This window comes from Cupressus sempervirens, chromosome 11, assembly GCF_028749045.1.
Source record: "Cupressus sempervirens isolate cs-2001-9-10 chromosome 11, ASM2874904v1, whole genome shotgun sequence".
In the NCBI taxonomy this organism is placed as follows: Eukaryota; Viridiplantae; Streptophyta; class Pinopsida; order Cupressales; family Cupressaceae; genus Cupressus; species Cupressus sempervirens.
In genome coordinates this window covers 584,641,635-584,662,703 of record NC_143128.1, presented here as the reverse complement: position 1 = coordinate 584,662,703, position 21,069 = coordinate 584,641,635, and the positions used below count along the sequence as shown (strand labels likewise).

The 21,069-nt window shown below is 34.6% G+C and overlaps 1 long non-coding RNA gene across 2 annotated transcripts; it reads right to left on the bottom strand.

Annotated features, from left to right (window-relative positions):
- Positions 1-1,054: 1,054 nt before the first annotated feature.
- Positions 1,055-7,839, bottom strand: LOC149531004 (uncharacterized). Of its 2 annotated transcripts, XR_016358643.1 has the most exons (4): positions 7,589-7,839; positions 6,360-7,097; positions 6,149-6,230; positions 1,055-1,248 (listed from the first exon to the last, which is right to left on the bottom strand). It is a non-coding gene; the product is annotated as an uncharacterized LOC149531004 (long non-coding RNA). The 2 variants fall into 2 exon arrangements; XR_016358642.1 differs by lacking the exon at positions 1,055-1,248 and having other exon boundaries at positions 6,052-6,230.
- Between the last annotated feature and the right edge of the window lie 13,230 nt (positions 7,840-21,069).

The window sequence follows — 21,069 nt, the reverse complement described above, 5'->3', positions numbered from 1 at the left end:
TTTGAGTCAAATTCATTGACCCATGTTTCATGATTAGTGATTCAACATGAATCCATCTCTCATGAGAATAAATGGAACACTCAGCACTCATTGGATCTAGGTGATGCTCACAGGGGTGAAGCATCGGGACTTCTTGGGAGGTCACCCATCCCAGTACTACTCCAGCCTGAGCGCGCTTAATTACGGAGTTTCCTCCATGGTTAAACCCAAAGCTTGCAACCCCATTTGCAAAACTTTCACCAAGTGTTGTGCCTTATGAATCATTCATTAGAAAGCCCCTTAAGCCCTTCAATTGATAAGTAGGAGATAATTTCCATAGCAAGTCAAATTGTGATATTGTTATCAGGATTTAATTGTGTGATTTTTGAGTCAAACTCATTGACCCATGTTTCATGAGTAGTACTGGGATGGGTGACATCTCGGGAAGTCTCATTGCTTCACCCCTGTGAGCATCACTTAGATCCAATGAGTGCTAAGTGTTCCATTTATTCTCATGAGATGGATTCATGTTGAATCAGTACTCATGAAACATGGGTCAATGAGTTTGACTCAAAAATCACATAGTTAAATCTTGATAACAATATCACAATTTGACTAGCTGTGGAAATTATCTCCTACTTATCAATTGATGGGCTTAAGGGGCTTTCTAATGAATGGTTCATAAGGCACAACACTTGGTGAAAGTTTTGCAAATGGGGTTGCAAGCTTTGGGTTTAACCATGGAGGAAACTACGTAGTTAAGTGTGCTCGGGCTGGAGTAGTACTGGGATGGGTGACCTCTTGGGAAGTCCCGGTGCTTCACCCTTGTGAGCATCACTTAGATCCAATGAGTGCTAAGTGTTCCATTTATTCTCATGAGAGATGGATTCACGTTGAATCACTACTCATGAAACATGGGTCAATGAGTTTGACTAAAAAATAACACAGTTAAACCCTGATAGTAATATCACAATTTGACTTGTTGTGGAAATTATCTCCTACTTATAAAGAAACATGTATAAAATATTGTATTTCATATTGTACACTTTTTTGAAAGAGGTTGTCCAAACACATGGATAAGACATCATTTCCTTGCTTTCCAATTAATTACTAATTTACTGTTGTTCAACATTCAATGCATATACAACTATAAAAAAGAAAACATTTTTTCCAAAACTCATCCCATCTTTGACAAATATCCAACCTAATTGCTGGATTTGGAGTCTTCGATAAGCAACTTAGAGTCTTTGACAAGCAAATTAAGAGTCCCTGCATCATAAACATTGATATGTTTGAGCTCCCCAATCCATCAAAATCAAACAATTAATGCAAAAACAAATTCAAAATCTTCTCTTGGAAACCACAATCAATTGCCAACCAATTAAGTTACAAACTTTCAAATGATAGAGATTAACCACTTTGCAAATTCAAAAAAAAAAAAAAAGAGGCTGGATTTGAAAGGAAAGCAACAAATGAGAGAATTGTCAATTTCAAATTCAAAATTGTTGGAGGGAAAACAAATTTATTAATACTACATACGGTTAATGAATTTTGTTGAAATGAACATACATTCTATGTGAGCTCAGAGCACTTACAGGGATTGCATAAAAAATCAGTTGCTCAGGATATCTCTAGGCATAGAATCATAGAATCTATCAACATAGAATCACAAAATCTATCAACATAGAACATCAATTGCTCTGGATATCAAAAGCCCAAAAGACCAAGCATTTCACCACTCATTTTTTAGTATTAATATAATTATGCATGTTCTGAAGGGATTATATCAACATTCTCTGTATAATGTATGATGTTAGTGGGAAATGTTGGTTATTCATAGGCTAACTGTGAATTTTTTTGCCAAAGAACTATATCAACATTATTTGTATTCTCTATTATAGTCCATATAATGTATTCAATTAGTGGGAAATGTTGTTAATTTGTAGACTAACTATGAATTTGTTTACCAAATCTTCTAGATCAACAAATACAATATGTTGTTACTTGTAGTCTAATATCATACAGTATGAAGTTATTTATGTGCCACATAGTAGATTAACATCATTTTTCATCATATAATGTATGTTGTTTTTTCTAGACTAACAGTTAATTCATTCCCAAAAATAACAAGATATTATATGATGGAATATAAGAGATATTTCTATCATAATCCATTGCGTAGTATGAAATTATTTGTGGAAATTTTATGATAGAAATTTCATTTCTATGTAGATCTGTTATAGTCCATCATTTAATGTATGTTGTTATTTCTAGACCAAATGTGAATTCATCTTAAAAAAATAGTGTATTATATGATGGAATATAAGACATATGTCATAATCCATTGTGTACTATGAAATTATTTGTAGAAATATTATGATAGCATAGATCTGTTATAGTCCATCATTTAATGTATGCTGTTATTATTTTTAGACTAACTGTGAGTTCATTCCCAAATATAATAGCATATTATATGATGGAATATAAGAGATATTTTTGTCATAATCCATTGTGTAGTATGAAGTTATTTGTAAAAATATTATGACAAAAATTTCATTTCTATGAGATTGATTGAACTACAAACCATCATATAGCATGAAGTTATTATTGGGAGAAAACACAACTACTCTAAAAAAGATAACATATTATATGATGGAAATGGCAAATCTATGAAAAATTCATTTCTAACAGAGTGACTGAATAATTATTTTAAGTTCAAATATGGTGTTATTTCTAAGGGAAACATATCGTTTGTGTCAAGAGAAATGTTCAGCCATTCTCTTAGGAATGATTTTTCCTATAAAAAACTTTGTTTCACTTTTGTTGCTATAAGATAATCTCTCTATAATGTGTTTGTACGGTTTTTAATATGTGACATTTTCTATTTAGGCATTATGACAGCAGGAAAGAGAAGAAGTAAAAGATCTGCTCAAAAATTGACACCTCGCTATCCACAAGGTGTTAAATTACATGTTGTTGACTCTGATGATGAAAACACTTCAGCCAAGCTAGCTCTTGATAAAAAAAATTCACAATCTTATTGTGAACAATACAAATAGGCTAGATGGTGTTGTCAAATCCTCTAAATGTCAAAAAAGAAGAGAAACTTCCAAGGCAATCAATGGATAGAAGAGGATATGGAACATGCCATTGAAGATGTTGAAGATAAACATTTTTCAATAAGAGAAGCGGCAAAGAAGTGGGGAATTCTTGTTAGCAATCTATCTTATTGGCTAGCAGGGCTCACAACAACAAAAATCAGGGGACCCCCAACAATTCTCTCATTGGAAGAAGAGCTAGAAGTTGTCCAATGGTGTAAAGATTTAGCTCAGCTTGGTCATGGATTGGAGGTAACTCAACTTAAGTCACATGTGGCTCACATCTGCCAAACAAGGCCAAATCCATTCAAAAATGGCTTACTAGGTAGATCATGGTGGGCTGGGTTCCACAAATGCCATTCAGATTTGACAATACGGTCATTCATGCTACGACCAAGTATAGTGGCAGATTTTTATAATAATTTGACAACATTGTATGATTATAATAATTATGAACCAACACATATGGAACTATGATGAAATAGGTGTACAAGCAGGTAGAAACTGTGGAATGCGATTTGTTGCAAATTGGGAAGTAGAAGTGTGCCTCAAATCTTATCTAAACGTAGAGAATGGATCACAATACTGTGTTGTATCAATGCTGCAGGTCAGAGTATATCAAGCTTCTATCTTTTCAAAGCAAAAATAAGACTTCAAAATTACATTGCTAAATGTGAGGTAGGAGCTTGCATGGTAGCACAACCACATGCTTGGATGACAAAAGAACTTTTCTTAAATTGGCTACATCATTTTGCTAGATCTGTTCCAAGTGGGGCTTCATCCAAAAATAGGCATCTGCTCATTTTTTATGGACATGGAAGCCATGTTGCCTTTGCCACATTCAAGAGGCGAGATCTCTGGGCATAGATCTTCTCACATTGCCTGCTCACGCTAGTCATCGACTACAACCTTTAGATGTAAGTGTATTTTCTCCATTCAAAGGCATATTTCAAATCTAAAAGGTCAAAATGGATGGCCAAACATCCACACATAGAAATAAGAACAGAATTGATTGAACTTGCAAACAAAGCTTTCAAACTTGCCCTTGTGCCTAACAATATTACAGTTGGCTTCCGAAGGACTAGAATCTGGCCATTCAATAAAGATGCTCTCTGTAATGACGTGAAGCCAAGTAATGCATTCAACGTTGAAGATGAAAATGATGTTGTAAGTATTGAAAGTATTTTAAGGTTAGCTGGTTATGATGATGAAGCCATTGAAATTTGTGTGGCAGAAATGGAAAAACAACAGAAAGATGATACAAATGAAAATACAAGTTCACTAGTAGATGAAAATACAAGTTCACCAGCAAATGAAAATATAAGTTCACTAGCAAATAAAAATACAAGTTCACTGGCAAATGTTACCCAGAGACAATTTGAAGATGACTTGCATTATGAAATGAGTTTACGAACACAGTTTGATCCACCTAATTGGGTTAAGGAAGGAGCAAAGGAATTGGGAGTAGAGATTGAGTTTCAAGATGACATTTTATTATTTATTCCTTCTCCACCTCCAATGCCAAGAGAAGAGGTGGTTCATTATTATGTTGAAACAAAAAATTGGGAGACTTCAGATTTGGAATGTAATGAGGGTGAAGATGGTCACATTGAACACAATCAAGATGGTTCAAATCTGGAATGCACTGAAGATGAAGATGGACAAGCTGAACATAATCTAGATGCATTGAAGACATCTGTAGATGAAGATGGACAGGCTAAACATAACCTAGATGCACTGAAGACATTTGTAGCTTTTGAGACAAAATATGAACAAAGGTTATGTAGTCAGGGATCATTAAGAAGTTTTTTGAAGCTACCAATTGAAAGGGTTACAACGAGATTCAAACCATTTGATAATACCACTCTTAGATTGGGAAGAAAATCTCAAATACTTACATCTAATGAGTACATAATATTGCAAGAGCAGCAAGAAGCAAGGAAGGTTGAACTTATAGAGTTGAAAGAAAGGAAGAAAAAACAGTTGGAGGAAAAGAAAATTCATCAAACTGCGTTGAAAAAAAGGAAAGATCAACAAAAACTTGAAAGGCAAATAATAAAACAAAGGAAGCAAGAAGAAAAGGTACAACAACAAAAGGAGAGGGAGTTGAAAAAGAAAGAAAAGAAGGATTGTAGAAGAGCCAAGCTAGCAAAAGCTAAAGTCAACAGGGGTTTTGTAAATATTGGGGAAGTAAGTTCTTTAGCAACTTCTCTTGAACCACATGCAAATAGAGTAAGACAACACAGTACTCCAACAACCCCCTTACCTGAGCATCATCAAATTTTAAGGGATATGTTCAACATTCTATCCCCTAGCTATGCTACCCTTCACAAAATGCATATGACTTGTACCCAAAGCCCCCATCATTCTCCAAGCAAACAATTTCCAAATTGGTAGGTTGTTGGATGAAAACATGTTTGGGCAAATGAATTCCATCACCCCACAGGTTGTTTTAGTTAGTCCAAAAAATCCTACAGTAGATAGTACTGAGGAGGAGCCATAACCATTCCCTGGCTTCATGGTGAACTAAGGATGTTGCAGTGAAGACATGCTACAATGAAGGCTTGGTTATTTTGAACAGAAAAACAATGCAATGAAGACTTAGTCATTCTGATGGTTCAGAGGAATATTTATAAAGCTGGTCATTTTGTTATAACCTATAGATTGGTCCTCTATTTTCACAAGCCAGTCATTTTGTTGTATCTTATAGACTGGTCCTCTATTTTCACAAGCCAGTCATTTTGTTATATCCTATAGACCGGTCCTTCTATTATACCTTTTCTTGACAAGTTTTTCATTTTGTAATGTTCTATTGACAATCATTATAATTATAGCAATATATCTATTTTCGTAAAGACACAAATGGCAATCTTGCTTTGAAGGTCTGCATATGTCAATTTACAGATTACTTTCTATAGATACAATCACATTTATTCACTGAAATCAACAAAATTAATATTGTAGACTGAAAGACTGTACTCAAGAGAAATCCATTACAAAAAACAAAAAGAACAAAAGAAAGAAATAAGGATAGATGGGTCATTGCCCAGTAAGGTCTTTTATGACCTTACCTACTCAAAAGATCTCAAATTCTTCAATGTAGTTTTTTCAATAGACACATTTTACAGATAGCTGAAGCCCTCTTTCCCCAACCTGCATATGCATAAAATGTATCAGCAATTCATCTATCAACAATTAATTAAGATGTGAAATGAACGGTGAAAACAATACAAGTTCTTGGCTACCAAATCTGAATAACACAACACTTGGGTAGAGAGGAACCTTTGCAGGCAGGGCATCTTTGCAACCCTCTGCCAGTCTGGGTGCCCATTGACTGTAGAATGAAAGTATGCTCATAATTCTCTCAATTTTGCAATCTCTCATCTATATGATTCACCTTCTATATGCACATGAATAACATCAGTAAAACACCACTTTGAAGTCAAGAGATAACATGATAGAGCCCACAGGCTGAAGCATGCAAGGAATGAAAGGCAAGAATTTAGGTCGAATTTATCAAAGAGGAATTTATCAGTGTTACTTTTAGGAGACAAAAAGAGTTAGACCAGATTTTTTAACAAATAACGCAAAGCCCTTTCTATATTATCCATTGAAACTAACGACAATACCAAGCCGGTCATCCAAACATTTCCTAGCTGGAAGAAACTAAATATCTATACAAACAAACAAAAATTGCAATATTTCTTTAGTAGCATTTGCATTGGGTCCAATGACAGCCAAAGAAGAGATTTTATCTTGATCGAAAGGCAAAGTGCTCTTATCATTCTTGAGCAGCACTATCCCCTGCCTTGCAACATCTGCAACCAATTCTCGATGTTCCTTTGTACAAACATCACTTGGTTGAAGGTTTCCAAATGGTTGGTTGGCAAGATTTCCATCAAACCAACCAACTCTCATTAGCGTTCTGAAGCTGTTCATCAGAGCTTCATCAATGTCATACACGTTCACCTTTCCTTGCATTAAAACTGATTTTGTGTGCTGATCGAGCTAGATTCAGCCCTACATTCACAACACCCACACAAATATGTGAGCAAAACAATCATTTGAGTAGCCCAAAATTCCAGTCTTAAGCACGACAGTTGAATCACAGTCCGAGACTATATATCTAAAAACAGGGAAAAATTAAATACTACTAATCATAAACAAACAAATAATATATTGTTCGGATTTGATAGCTTTCCTTGCAAATGGAGGATCCAGTTAAACGACCATCACCAGTTTCTAAATAGCAAACAATGCCTTTGATGGGGAAGCAAACAATGCCTTCGATGGGCTATGGCATAAGAAGAAATCTGAAATCAGATAGGATAAAAACCCCACGAAAAGATATGGGCAAGCACAATATCATTCAAAAAAAAACCCAATAACGATAATTTTTTTTTACACAAATCCTTTATAACCCTTCATCAATAATTACAAGTTTCATGAAGAAATTTTTACAGCAGCCGATCAAATGTGGGCAGAAATTGTAACAATGAAAATAAATATACCTCTAAGCATTGGAATCGTGGCCTCTTGAACATGTGAATCGTGGTGTCTTCCTTGTGTGATCACCATTCTTAATGTGTCAGGAAGCATCTTTGCAGAGCACCAAGCGGCAACAGATCAACTAGGGTATGAACAACATAGTATAATGATAGGAAAAGAGTTTAGGGTTAGGTGTAAAAAAAACCAACAAAAAAAGTTTTTAATTTATTTCTACATTTAGATATATCAATCGGAAGATAATATCTGACTAATAATGAGACTATTAGTAAATAGAAGTAGAATATGTATGTTTATATATAAATGTCATATTGTTTAGGTTTTAGATTTTTGGTGTATATTTTATTCATATGTGGTTAAAATTTAATGTGACAACATGTACAACTATTGGGACGTGGTCAACTACCAATGGGGGGGGACATGGTAGTTGACTATGATGGGTAGGAGGTTAGAAAATTGACAATTTGAACTCATTCTACTACTACTACGCATAAAACTAAAATCAAATTAAATTATGACGAGGTGAAACCTTAGTTATAAGCACTTGACTGGTCGAAGAAGGTGTCATAAAAAAATTGGCCATTTTTACGATCATTATGATCAACTTTAATGAGCACGAAATTAGGGTGCACGACTACTGGGGCCTCTCCCCTAGCCAACTAGACAGATAGGTAGCTCAAGCAGACAATTAAGTAGCTCAGGTAGAGAGCTACGCAACTTGTTCTAAATCTTTACTACTTTGACTAATTTCTTAAAGTTTAGTCTTTATCATCGACCTTTGACATCAATGACATCTAACATGTTTCGTTGTAAGGTCTATTTCCAAGGTGTGTAGTTTGCCCAAGTCAAATTGAGACTAAGTGTGAATTGAGTGAAAAAGAAGTGTAAAATGACCTTTAAAAATAAAATTTTGTTAAGCAAATAACTTGTTCTCTCAAAAATGTAATAAAAATCTGGTTTTCCTCAAGTGATTGAGTAAGGGGGAGCTAGAAGATTGATTTATATAGTTTTATAGTGTTGGAGCTTCATTCTTACTTCTTTGCAAGCTTCATGTAAGTTTTTTATTTAAATTAAAATATTTTTCGTTTTCCTTTAATCGTTCATAGAATCTACCTATTACATATATTTTTATTGTCTTGTTTTTATTTTGAATGGGTATGAAATTTAATATCATAAACTAGAATTTTCCTACCTTTTCTCTCCGGAGGCACAAAGCATTGCACACAAAAGAAAAGACGTGTATATGCAAATAGGTTACCTTTCAATGTTGATTGCTCTCCATCCTTGGTGTTGAACAGTGTTAAAGGAAGCTCTCGAGTGGGTATGAAGGTGTCAATTATGAGAAGAAACACAACTCATTGTTGAAAAGAGAAGAAACACAACCTCCCTATTTTCATACATATTCCACATAAGAAATAGATGAAGTGATGCCTCAACTCCCCATTCTCCATTCAAACTTTAGCCCTTGGCACAAGGCCCACACCAATAATGACTCTCAAAAGTACATCCAAAAGGATACCAAGCCATTATTCCCTAATGCATCACTTCACCAATTGCTCCATCTTAATAATGGAGCCCAATTCTAGATATCACCTAAGAAAAATAGATTTAATCTCTACATTTGTTCTTTATCTACTCACAACATCTTGATAATCATCACCAAGGAAAATTATTACCTTGTGTAAGAATTCTACATCATCAAAAGTGAATACATTCTTTTGTCAATCTAGGGAAATATTTCCCTAAAAGACAATCATCGTCTTTGTCACCTAAAGAGACTTTAGGATGTACTTGGAAAATTATATCCTCCATCTTATTTCTAGTCGAAGACATTTTATTTTAGTGATGATCTGTTGTTACGTATTAAGGCCCTTAAGATTGTTGTTGGGTTTGGTAACAATAGAGGAATTACTAGGTAAATTTATGCCATATCTTAAGCTTCTTTGAGAACTTTTAACTTGTTCTAGATAACCTCCTCATGGGAGCCATCATCTACAACAAAAGTTTTGAGTAGTGGATATGGGAGATTGGGGTCTATAGGGACAACAATATCAATTCTCATAGAATAAATAGGTGCAAAAGAATTAGGTATCTCTAATCTAGGGATATATGAGATGGTGAATTTCACACGATATCCACTTGAACCAACCTTGTACCCCCCTTGTTTAGAATAGGGAAATTCCTTCTATAGTGGCCTTCATTTTGGCATAGAAAATGCATGTGGATGCTACCAAAAATTTCATTAGGATATCATACCGTCTCTTTATCCAAAAAAAAACATAAAACCTTTGGAAGGTCAATACGTGGATTGTAGGCAACAATAATCTCATGTCCAAAGGGAGGAAAAGAGTTTGATGACCCAATGTTCCTATCCTTGCTTTGTAGACCTAAGGTTCAAGAGCAACATTATCTCAAAATGGACATCCATTGAGAGTGTAGGAGCCACTTTCCACAACTTCTTTGAATGATACACATGGTATTGAATGAGGATGGCCTCTATGAAATAGTTAATAGACTACTCAGCCTCCTTTGATGGATTCCAGAGTCTTCTCTAGGTTGTGGAGCAAAAAATTGAATGTGCCAATATTTTTGTGAATATTTTCTTTGAACAATTTAAAATTTGTATACTAAAAATTATATTAATTAATTTGTTATTGCTTCCCTTTTGTTCAATGATAATGGTAGTATAAATGACATGTCTATTTTTTCATGAAAAACATTAAAAGTAAGAATGAATGTTATTTATTTCTTTTTTACTAAAATATTATCTAAAAATTAGTATTGATAAAACATATATTTAAATTTTAATCCTATTTTTTCACAAAATCAACAAATTAATTATTTGTATAATTCTTTGAAGAATTTTATTCTACCTAATCATAGTAGCATAAAAATAAAAAATGATGACACTATCCTATTAACAAATTATAATAAAAAAATCTATATAAAAAAATGACTGAAATGTAGAAATCATGATATAACTAACAAATAAATAGAACTAAACTAGAGGCACATGCTTTCATGCATTATGAGATATAATTATTAAGACTAGGAGATTTAATTTTCAGCTATAAAACTCTATGCTATAAAAAGAAAAAAGTGTGATGACTAAAGGACCAACAATTTCATTTTGATTGTTGGAAACCTTCAATATATACTTTCATTTCATTTTATGTATATTATTACAACATAACATTTTTTGAATAGCCACCACTATAATAAGTGGAGACTTGAGGAAGTACTCAAAAGTTTACCTTACATACATAATAACTTCATTCCTTGATTTAACTTAGTAAATTTTCTATTAATAATTTTACTTCGTGTATTGTTTCTAATTTAAAAATCTTTGGCGAAGATGCACACCAAGAGCAATGGCATCAAGTTGCTCACTTTTGCCCCCGATCTTGATAATGTCCACTTCAATTGTTAATAAGATCAACTTGAAATTTGTTTTTTTTTCATCATTTCAAGGCAAGTGGGCTTAGTTTTTGATATTAAAGCAATCAAAAGTCAGGGGGCCAACCCTTAGCAGAAAACAATGGTTAAACCATTTACAACATTAGACCCAAAACTAAACTACTAGCACATTCACAACCCTAACCTATCAAAAATAGATTCCCCAAACCAATACTACCTATCAGAATCACAATTACTAGTAACCAAAGCAACATTCCTAGCAACTAGCATATTGTTCTTTCTTTTAAAAGACTATAAACATACCTACCATATTTATTAACAACATATCTATCGTATCTATTTAACAAAATAATTAGTCTATAAGGCCCATTGACCGGTCCAAATAGTTTAAAGTTGGAGTATACTAGCAACAACAACAACTCCATAAAATATAATAAAACAAAGGCTTAAATTTTAACCTTTTCTTTCCCCTTTTTCGACAATAGGACATTGGCCCAATCATCAACAAGGAAAATGTATAAATTATTTGAATCCTCTATGCCAAGATCTTCTTCTTCACTCTCTTGGTGAAGTAGCTGAACAATGGCAACAACATCATGTGTCACCTTCAGAGGAAACTTTGAGAGAATCCTAAAACTCTCCAAAGTTGTGAATTAGGCATTGAGGGCCTCCATCTTATGTTTAGTGCTTCCAACTGAGCCACTCAGCTCCTAGTAGTGAACACATTTTCCTTTAGGCACCTCTAAGTCTTGTACCTGCATCACATTCTAGTTAGCAGAAAATTTTTCATTATCTTTTTTCTTCATCATCACAGTGGAGTTAACCACCATCAACAAAGTATCTTTAGTAGTTTAAGTAAGAGGGATGGTAGTGGAAGTGAAGTTAATAGTGTTCATAGTGAAACTGGCCGACACATGAGTGGTGTCGTGGTTGACCTTCTTCCTCTTCTTAATTTATCATCCTCTAAGTTAGAGGTGTTCTCTTTTGTCGCTACCTAATGTCACCATCATGCTTCCCTAATTTCATCTTTTCACTCACCTTCTCACTAGCCTCTGACCTCGATTCCTCCTCCTTAGCATCCAAATTTCTGTAAGCCTTCTATTTTTGTCGAGCCTTACTTTTGACTAGCCTACCCAACCTCCTACAACCATCATCATTCTCTTCTTTAGAATCAACGAGGTCAATTTCAGTGATTTTTCCATTTTAGGCTTCTTAGTAATATGGGACCCCTCTGAAATCTTCTTGTATTTTTTAGAAATACTTGAAGGGGTAGAAGAAGGGGTTGACTGAGGAGTGGGGGTCACAAAACAAACCCCACCACCAGTTCCAGTAGGATTTTGCGGGCCCTAGTTATCAATAAAGGCAACGTAATAGGGAGGACAAAGGGTGAGGTGAAAGTTGAAGAGATCGAGGATATGACCTTGGTTAAGGATAGTGAAGCTTTTATCTCTCTTCCTTCTATCCTTAACATCCATAATAGTGTCTTCCAAATCATGTAAAAGGAAAAATGAAATGGAGACTTCGTCGTGGTGCCTAAAATGATGCAAAAGTGGGAAATGGTAAAAGTAACAAACACCAAATCCACCTTCAAGGGTAAGGTACTTATAAGCACAAGATATACGTTGTCCCAGGGCTTTTAAAGGTCTTCATGACTAAACACACCTCTAAATCTCACAGGCTCTTCATCTTTTTTGAAAAATCTGTTCAGGCTTGTCTCCAATGCCCTCCTAACTTTCTACCAATTCCTTCCTTCCATGGATAATCCTGTATCCATAGTAATTATCTCCTCATTCACTTGAAAGGAGATACTGTTGATTCTAACGTGTCTATCCATCCAAGAATTGACAAACTAAGAAGAAACATTATTTTCATAGCCCACCATGGCTTCCATGAACGAAACCAGTCTCCCCCTATATAGAGCCATCCAGGTGTAGGGTTTTCGTACATAATCCTCAATCCTGGATGGTTCAATTTGCATCGTATCACCACCCATTTTAGAATCCTAACCAGAGTTCTCTGAAAGCTCTAAAGAGAAATAAAGTCAATAAAGTCTCAACAAGTTCAATGTTCAAGTGTGTGTGTGTGTGTAAGTCACATGACCGCTCCTTTAGGACTCGAATCCACTAATGAGAAATATTGCAACATCCTAGACTATAGCTAAGGTATCTGATAAGTGTTAAGAAATACTATTTAGTGAGCTGCCAAAGAAAACACCTGCACATAAAGAGACCCTAATAAGCTAAGCAGTTTGTCCCCCCTAGACCTAGATGAGAGTTAGTTCCAAGCTAGGCAAGGCAAAATAAAGAAAATGAGTGCAAAACGAGATTGATAGACATAGGTGTGAGGGTCTCAAGTAGTGCCTATTTCCAAGTTTTTACCACTTGGCAATTTTTTTTATTTTGTTTTTTACTTTTTTTTTCCATGAGTTTTAATAAGTATTTTAGGACCATAGAATATTTACAAATAGTCGAGCAATAGGAGCCTTAAGCATATAACTTTTTTAGATGAAGAATTTTGATAGGTTTGGGGAATTGTTTTCCCTCTGGTGTAGAGAGTTGATACACACAAAATCCAAAAACAATAGTAACAATGTAGGGACCCAACCAGTTAGGTTCAAACTTTGCCTTTTGTTCTTGATTTTGTTGATATTTTGGGTTTTCTCTAAGAATAAGATCATCAACTTGAAATTCACGAGGATAAAACTTTCTTATTATAGCTTGTGGACATACATTTATGGTAATATCTCATGTGATCAAAAGTAGCCTCTTAGCGTTCATCCAACATTTCAAGTTTGTGTATACGCATGGCCCTATAATCTTCATCTATGATCAACCCTTTTAAGGAGACAAATAAAGAGGGAATCCCAACTTCTATTGGAAAAACAACCTCAGAACTGTAAACTAGTGCTAAGGGGGCAACTCTAGTAGGAGTGTGTATACTATTTGGTAAGCCCATAATGCAGGGTTGATCTGTAGGGGCCAATCTCTCCCTGATTTGTGTACAGTTCTATGCAAAAAAATTAGTATAGTCTTATTGGATGCTTCATCTTGCCCATTCCCTATGGGATAGTAAACCGATGACCAATGTTGTTTAATCTTGAATTATTGCAGAGATTCCTAAGATCCTTGTTCTTGAATTGGCATATGTTATATGAATTATGGAGGAAGAAATTCCACACCGACAAATGATATGATTGAGAAAAAAGAGAGCAACATGTTTCCCCATAGCAGCTAAAAGAGGCACAACCACAACCTATTTAGTAAAATACTTTGTAGCTATAATAATGAACTAGTGTCCACTCAAAGAACTGGGGTGGATCTTGCCAACTAAATCGAAGGCCCACTGCTAGAAAGGCCAATTTGTGATGGACGAAATCAACTCACGCCTAGAAGCATGAGTTAGGTTGCCATGTAGTTGACATTTCTTCTAAGCTTAAGCACAACCCACAATATTAGCCTGCATAGTGGGCCAATAATAACCAACCATAAGAAGCTTTCAAGCTAGCACAAGACCATTAGAGTGTGACCCACAAATATCGTCATGGACTTCGAATAGTGCCTTTTCAAACTCATCCATTTTGAGACATTTAAGAAGTGTTCTGTCTAGACCCTTCCTATACAGGTCACTAGAGACAAGGATATAGTGTGAGGCATTACAGATAAGTTGAAATTTTTTGTTGTAGGTAAGGTTGTTAGGGATAATTTGGTCTTGAAGATAAGAATATATGCTGGCATAGTGAGAGGAATCATGACCAACAATAGTGCAAAAGACTCTACTGTCGGGGGAATCATAAGTGAGGTAGCATAGTTCTTCCACCAGGAAGTCAAAGCGAGACTCATGTTCTTGTAGTTGCAGGATAGATTCCAAGGTAGCCATGATATCTACAACATTGTTCTTTTCCCTAGGAATTTGTTTATTATTATGTAAAACAAGTTTTTAAATGGGTGCCTGAAACCCAATGGTTACAAAAGAAATAGGCATTAAGTCCTAAACCATGACAAACAACAAAGAAACAACAGGCCTAAAAGGTCAGGAGAACCAAACAAAAAGGGTTAGCTTCTAAAAGAGTAGGTAAGCATCAGGTTTTGAAAGGACGTGAAACCTTTTACAATACCAAGCCTCAAGATTTACATTTCGGTCTCATCTTTTCTAAACGTAAAGATATTGAACGAAGGAATTTGTCGGAATATAACAAATGTGAGATGTTTCCTTAAGGGTATTAGCTTGTCATCCTTATTGTAGTAATCATTATTGATCTAATTGATAACTATATATATACATACATACATATATATATGTATATATATGTATATATATGTATATGTATGTATGTATGTATATATGTATGTATGTATATATGTATGTATATATATATGTATGTATAAATATATGTATATATATGTATGTATCTATATATGTATATATATGAATATGTAGATATATGCATATGTATATATATACACATACATATATCAATATGCATATATATACATATACATACATATATATATATATATATATATACACATTCATATATATATATGTATATATGTATATATGCATATGTGTATATATATATATATACACATATACACACACACACACATATATATATGTATGTATAGGTATATAGATATATATGTATATACATATACATATATACATATATGTATGTATGTATATATATATATGTATGTATATATATGTGTGTGTGTGTGTATATATATATATATATATATATATATATATATATATATATATATATATATATATATATATATATATATATATATATATATATATATATATATATATATAAGGGTCTCATATTTAGTTATATTATTGGTGCAAGGAAATAGAAAATCAAAGGACTTAGGAATGGTATATCCATGAGGTGTAATAAACAAGATGTTGGCACCAACCCCCTGCTATGTGTGAGATCTATTAAAGAACATTTTCTAGGTTCTTTCTATAACATACATAATGGAGGAATCCAAAAAGTCTATCTCCATAGGAGTGTTTTCCTAAAGTGGAAATTCAATGAGCTGATCAACAATGGCTTGTCCGTTAATGGATTTATGTTCGATGTACTATTCTTAATGTCAAATTTTGAGAGAATCACCATCCATTTAGCTAACCTTCTCGTAAGTGCAACCTTACTTAGGAGATACTTTAGAGGGTCAATTTTAGCCACTAGGCGTGTACTATGTGCCAACATGTAATGTCTAAGCTTTTGTGACACAAACATTATAGTAGGGCAAGCTTTTTCAATATTGTTGTAATTGGTCTCGTAAGCAACTAAAGTTTGGTTTATGTAGTATATAGCTTGTTCTTTCCCATTGTCATCATGGTGTTCCAACAAAGCCCCTAAAAAAGTGTTCGTAGCTTAAATGTATAATATCAAGGGCTTTCCAGGAATAGGAGGCATGAGAATTGGAGGTTTAGCCAAGTAGTCCTAGATCTGAGTTGGACTCTTCTTGCACTTCTCATTCCATACAAATGTAGATCCCTTATGCAGATTTTTGTTAAATGGTTGGGCCCTATCAGCCAACTAAGAAATGAATCTCCTAATAGATTTTAAGCATCCTTGTAGACTCCTGAGTTGATTGATATTTCTGGGAGGTGGCATGTCCATAATGGCTTGTACATTTTCAGGGTCAACTTTTATGCCCTTTTCTGATATAATTTAACTTAACAATTTTCCAGATGTGACCCAAAAAACACACTTTTTGGGATTAAGCCTATGTTGAAATTGATCCATGTGGTCCAATATAAAACTCAGGTCAGCTAGGTGAGTGCTTCTCTGTTTGGATTTGGCAAGGGTATCATCAACAGAGTCTTCCATGTTTTTATGCATCATGTCATGGAAAATTGTGGTCATAGCCCACTAATAAGTAGCACCCACATATTCGAGACCAAAAGATGTGACATTCCAACAAAAGGTTCCCCATGCACATGTAAAAGTTATTTTTCTCATGATCCTCGAGATCTATCTATATCTAATTATACCCTGAGAAGCCATCCATAAGGGAGTACATTTCATAGCCTATGGTCATGTCCACTATCATGTCAATATTTAGTTGTGGAAAGTCATCCTTTGGGCAAGCTTTATTAAGGTCTCAAAAATCATTACACACCCGAATAGATTTGTCATGTTTATAAACAAGGACAATATTTGATATCCATTCACCATAATCAATAACTCTAATGATTATTTCATTTAAGATCTTTTCTAACTTATCTTTCACAAGTAGGGCCACTTGTGGATGCATCTTTCTCAGTTTTTATTTAATGTGCTTGATGTTAGGAGCTATGAAGAGATGGTTCATAATAAGATCTGTATCGAGCTTAGGCATATGAACATAAGTCCACACAAAGGTGATCTTCTTCTTTTAGAAAAACTGAGTGAACTATTCTTTCTCTTCTGCTGAGAGTGATTGAGCCAAATGTATGATTTTGGGAGATTCCTCAGGTACTAAGATTTACTATTTGCATAGGTTCAATCAAAACTAATGGCCTATCCTAAAAATAACTGGGTAGACTACCGAGTACCTCATCCTTGGGTGCCTTGAAGAGGTTTTCACCCTTGGATACCTCTTTATTTTTACTATTTTGGGCTCAGACATCGCCACGAAGTGGTTTTCACCATTTGAGCTTTTATTTTTCATTTTTCATTTTATCTTATGATAAGGTACTTCGTGTAGGACTTAGTGATGTTAATCGTTGGTTTACTAATGGAAGAAACTATCGATTCAACAATGTTCAAATAATAGGCAATATCATAGTCACTTTGGAACGATGGGAGTTTAGGTCTTTAATGTGGCATAGACCAATTGATGAGATCAGGGTGTATAAGTGATAATGAGGAGGAAGCTTCAAGTTTGTTGATGTGAAAAGAGTTCTCTCTGGTGAAAAGCAAATAAGAATCTATAAGAAAATTTCCTAAGGAATCCAAAGCGAGATTTATCCTAGGAGCACCAATGTGATCCACTAAAACAATTTGTGAGCCAAACTTGTCAGACCCTATAAGAAACTCATCAATGAAATTGGTTTGGTTAACATAGGCATGTACCACATCAACCCCCACTTCAGATGTTTCAGAAAGAGACTCCCATTCATACTCATTCAAGTCAGTACTTTGATTATGTGCCACAAGATGAACAATGTTTCTTCTAACTCTCTCTTGATAGGGTCTTCAACATCTTACTCATCAAATTTGGGCTGCCTAGATGTAGATGTTTTGGTAGTGTTATTATTAAACAATAGATCTTCCCCCCTAGAGAAGGAAAGTAGAAGGGGTAAAGTCTTCTTCATGTGATAAACCAACGGTGATAGGTTGAATTTCATCTTCAAACTCACTAGCAGTAGGGACTTCTTTGTCAAACTGTAGAAAATCATCATTAATACCATACCCTAATCCTATAGTATCTCTATTTTTCCATCCCTTTGTGTGACTCATGGGTTCTACAAGAGCATTCTTGTTATCATTTAAAGGTCTTGGCCATGATAACCTATTTTTTTAAGAAACTGGTAGCCTTTCCCATATCTCTTAGGAGAAATAGGGGTAGCGATTATGACTTCATCATTATCTTCTTCCCCTCTATAGATCTTGTCTCTAACAACTTGATCTTCCTTTTAATCTTCTAAAGGAATTAAAGATTGAACAAAGGTGCCAAAGATAGTCATAGTCGACAAGGTTGGTTTCATTTTCTTCAGATGGTTTTCCATAGCACCATGGAAAAATAGGTAGCATTGCAATGAAGTCTAAGGTGTACTCTCCCATATTGATACTCATTATTTTCATTTGTTTCTTACATTCAGAAAGCAAGGGTCTAATGTCACTCGTAGGTTGATTATGTGGCACTAAGGATTCAGTAGCAGTCAACATATTAATCAACATAGAGTTATCCCTTAGAATTATAATCGCATCACTATTAAAGGGGAATTTCAGGCACTAATGGTAGGTTGATGGTGTGTTTGCATCTCATGGATCCATGGTCTTCCTAATAGAAGGTTATAAGTAAGTGGAATATCTAGCACTTGGAAGATCACATCTTTTTCCATAGGACCAACTTGAATAGGTAGCACAATAAGACCCTTAGAAGATCTCTCAACCTTATCATAAGCCTTGATAGTAATTTTTTGTTTTAAATCAATAGAAAAATTAGATAATCCCAATTGTTAGACCACATTAAAGAAAATAATGTTTATCCTTACACCATTGTCTATCAGTACTCGTTTAACTCGGGTACAGTGAATTTGGACTTCAATGTGCAAGGCAAGATTGTGAGGATGACTCAATGCTTTGTCACTCTCTCTAGAAAATGTGAGATAGTGTGGCAAAGAAGTGTGGTTTACCATAGTTGGAACTTATTAGCGTCAATGTCTATAAGGACACTAGTTGTACATAAGGCCTTTTCAAGGATCTCCTTATGCAAAGGAGATAACTCTAATAACTTAAAAATAGAGATATGAGGAGGGGTTTTATGCAATTGACTCACTAGATCGTAGATAGACACGACAGAAGTAGCAGGTTTCTTAGAGGAGGAAACCTATTTGGGATCATTAGCCACTTTAAGAACAACCTTAGATTTCTCCCTAGCAACAATGTTTAAGGTCTCACCACGAGAAGAAGAAGAATTTTCCATCAAAAGGGATGTCCTAGATCTAGTGACATTGAAATATTGATGGGGGTTGCACGTTCTCAAGACCACCGTAGGATTTTCATCCCTAGTGTCGTAATTAGGTTCCTCACAGAATTTGGGACCCATCATGTAGACATTCTCAATAGGTTCCAACATGTTGATAATGTTGTCTGTGTTAGTATGCGTGTAATTGATCTTAGCATCATTGCCCTTTTTGTTAGCCATAGGTGTCTATCCTTTTTAATATTCGGGCAATGGTTGTTTAAAACCCTTGTGATCAACATTATTAACTAAGCCACTAGTAACAATTTTTTGCTCATTAGTAAGATCTTCAATGAAATCCTTGAGTTTGTAACAATTATTAGTATTACGACCCTTATTTCTATGATAATTTCAAAATTGGTCATCTTTCCACCAATCAAGTTTAATAGAAGGATTGTACGGTCATGAGTTGTCAGGTAGCGTAATGAGCTTGTTGGAGAGCAAGGTTTTCATAACCACATAGTATTACTCAACCATTTGAGTATATGCACACCTTGGTCTAGAAGACTTCTTAGACTTGTCAAAAGATGATAATTTGTTGGAAGCGTTAGTCTTTGTTGTCTCTTGTTATTTTGCAGCATAGATAGCGTTTGTCAAATTAAATGTGAGTTCCTTCATCTTAGGGACATCTACAACACCATCATTGACAACATAATTGTTCTTCTTCCATGATTTATTTTTATATATATTTGTTTCCATTACCATTCTTATCTTTGTTAAGAACAATATCACCCTTCTTGACAGCAACATCTTCGATGCAATAAGCACTTTCAATTGTGTCATTGAATGAGGTGAATAATTGCTTTCTAAGATCATAGTATAATTTTGGTACAAGAGTATTGACAAAAAATATCGATCTTTTCACTTTCTAGGATTTGACGAGGGTATCTAGAATGTATCCCTCTCCATCTTTGTAAGTACATGGCAATAGGTTCCCTTGTCATTGTTTGATATTGCATAGATTCAACATGGTAACTAGATGTTTTATGTTGTAAGAGTAGTGTTTGATGAATCAACGTGCAAGCTCATCAAAGGTTTTAAGAGGAGGTGATATCTTTGTAAACCATTCCATGGTTTGTCCCTTTAAACTCCTAGGAAACAACCTCACAAGATATGCGTTCTTGTGCATGAAATCATTGCTAAGAGCATAGAAGTGTCTCACATGATCATGTGGATCACTGTTTCCATCATATTTTTCATACTTGGGAATCTCTATATCCCTAAGAAATTGCATCATGAAAAGACTCTTATCGAAAGGAAGAGCGCATATAATTTCAAAAAATGAGGTTTTTGGCTTCTCCTTTTCCATTTGCATAAGTGTGAGTTGGTTTTAAAACTCTTGAACTTCTTTCTTAATAAGCTCACTTTGAGTTGGCTCTTTC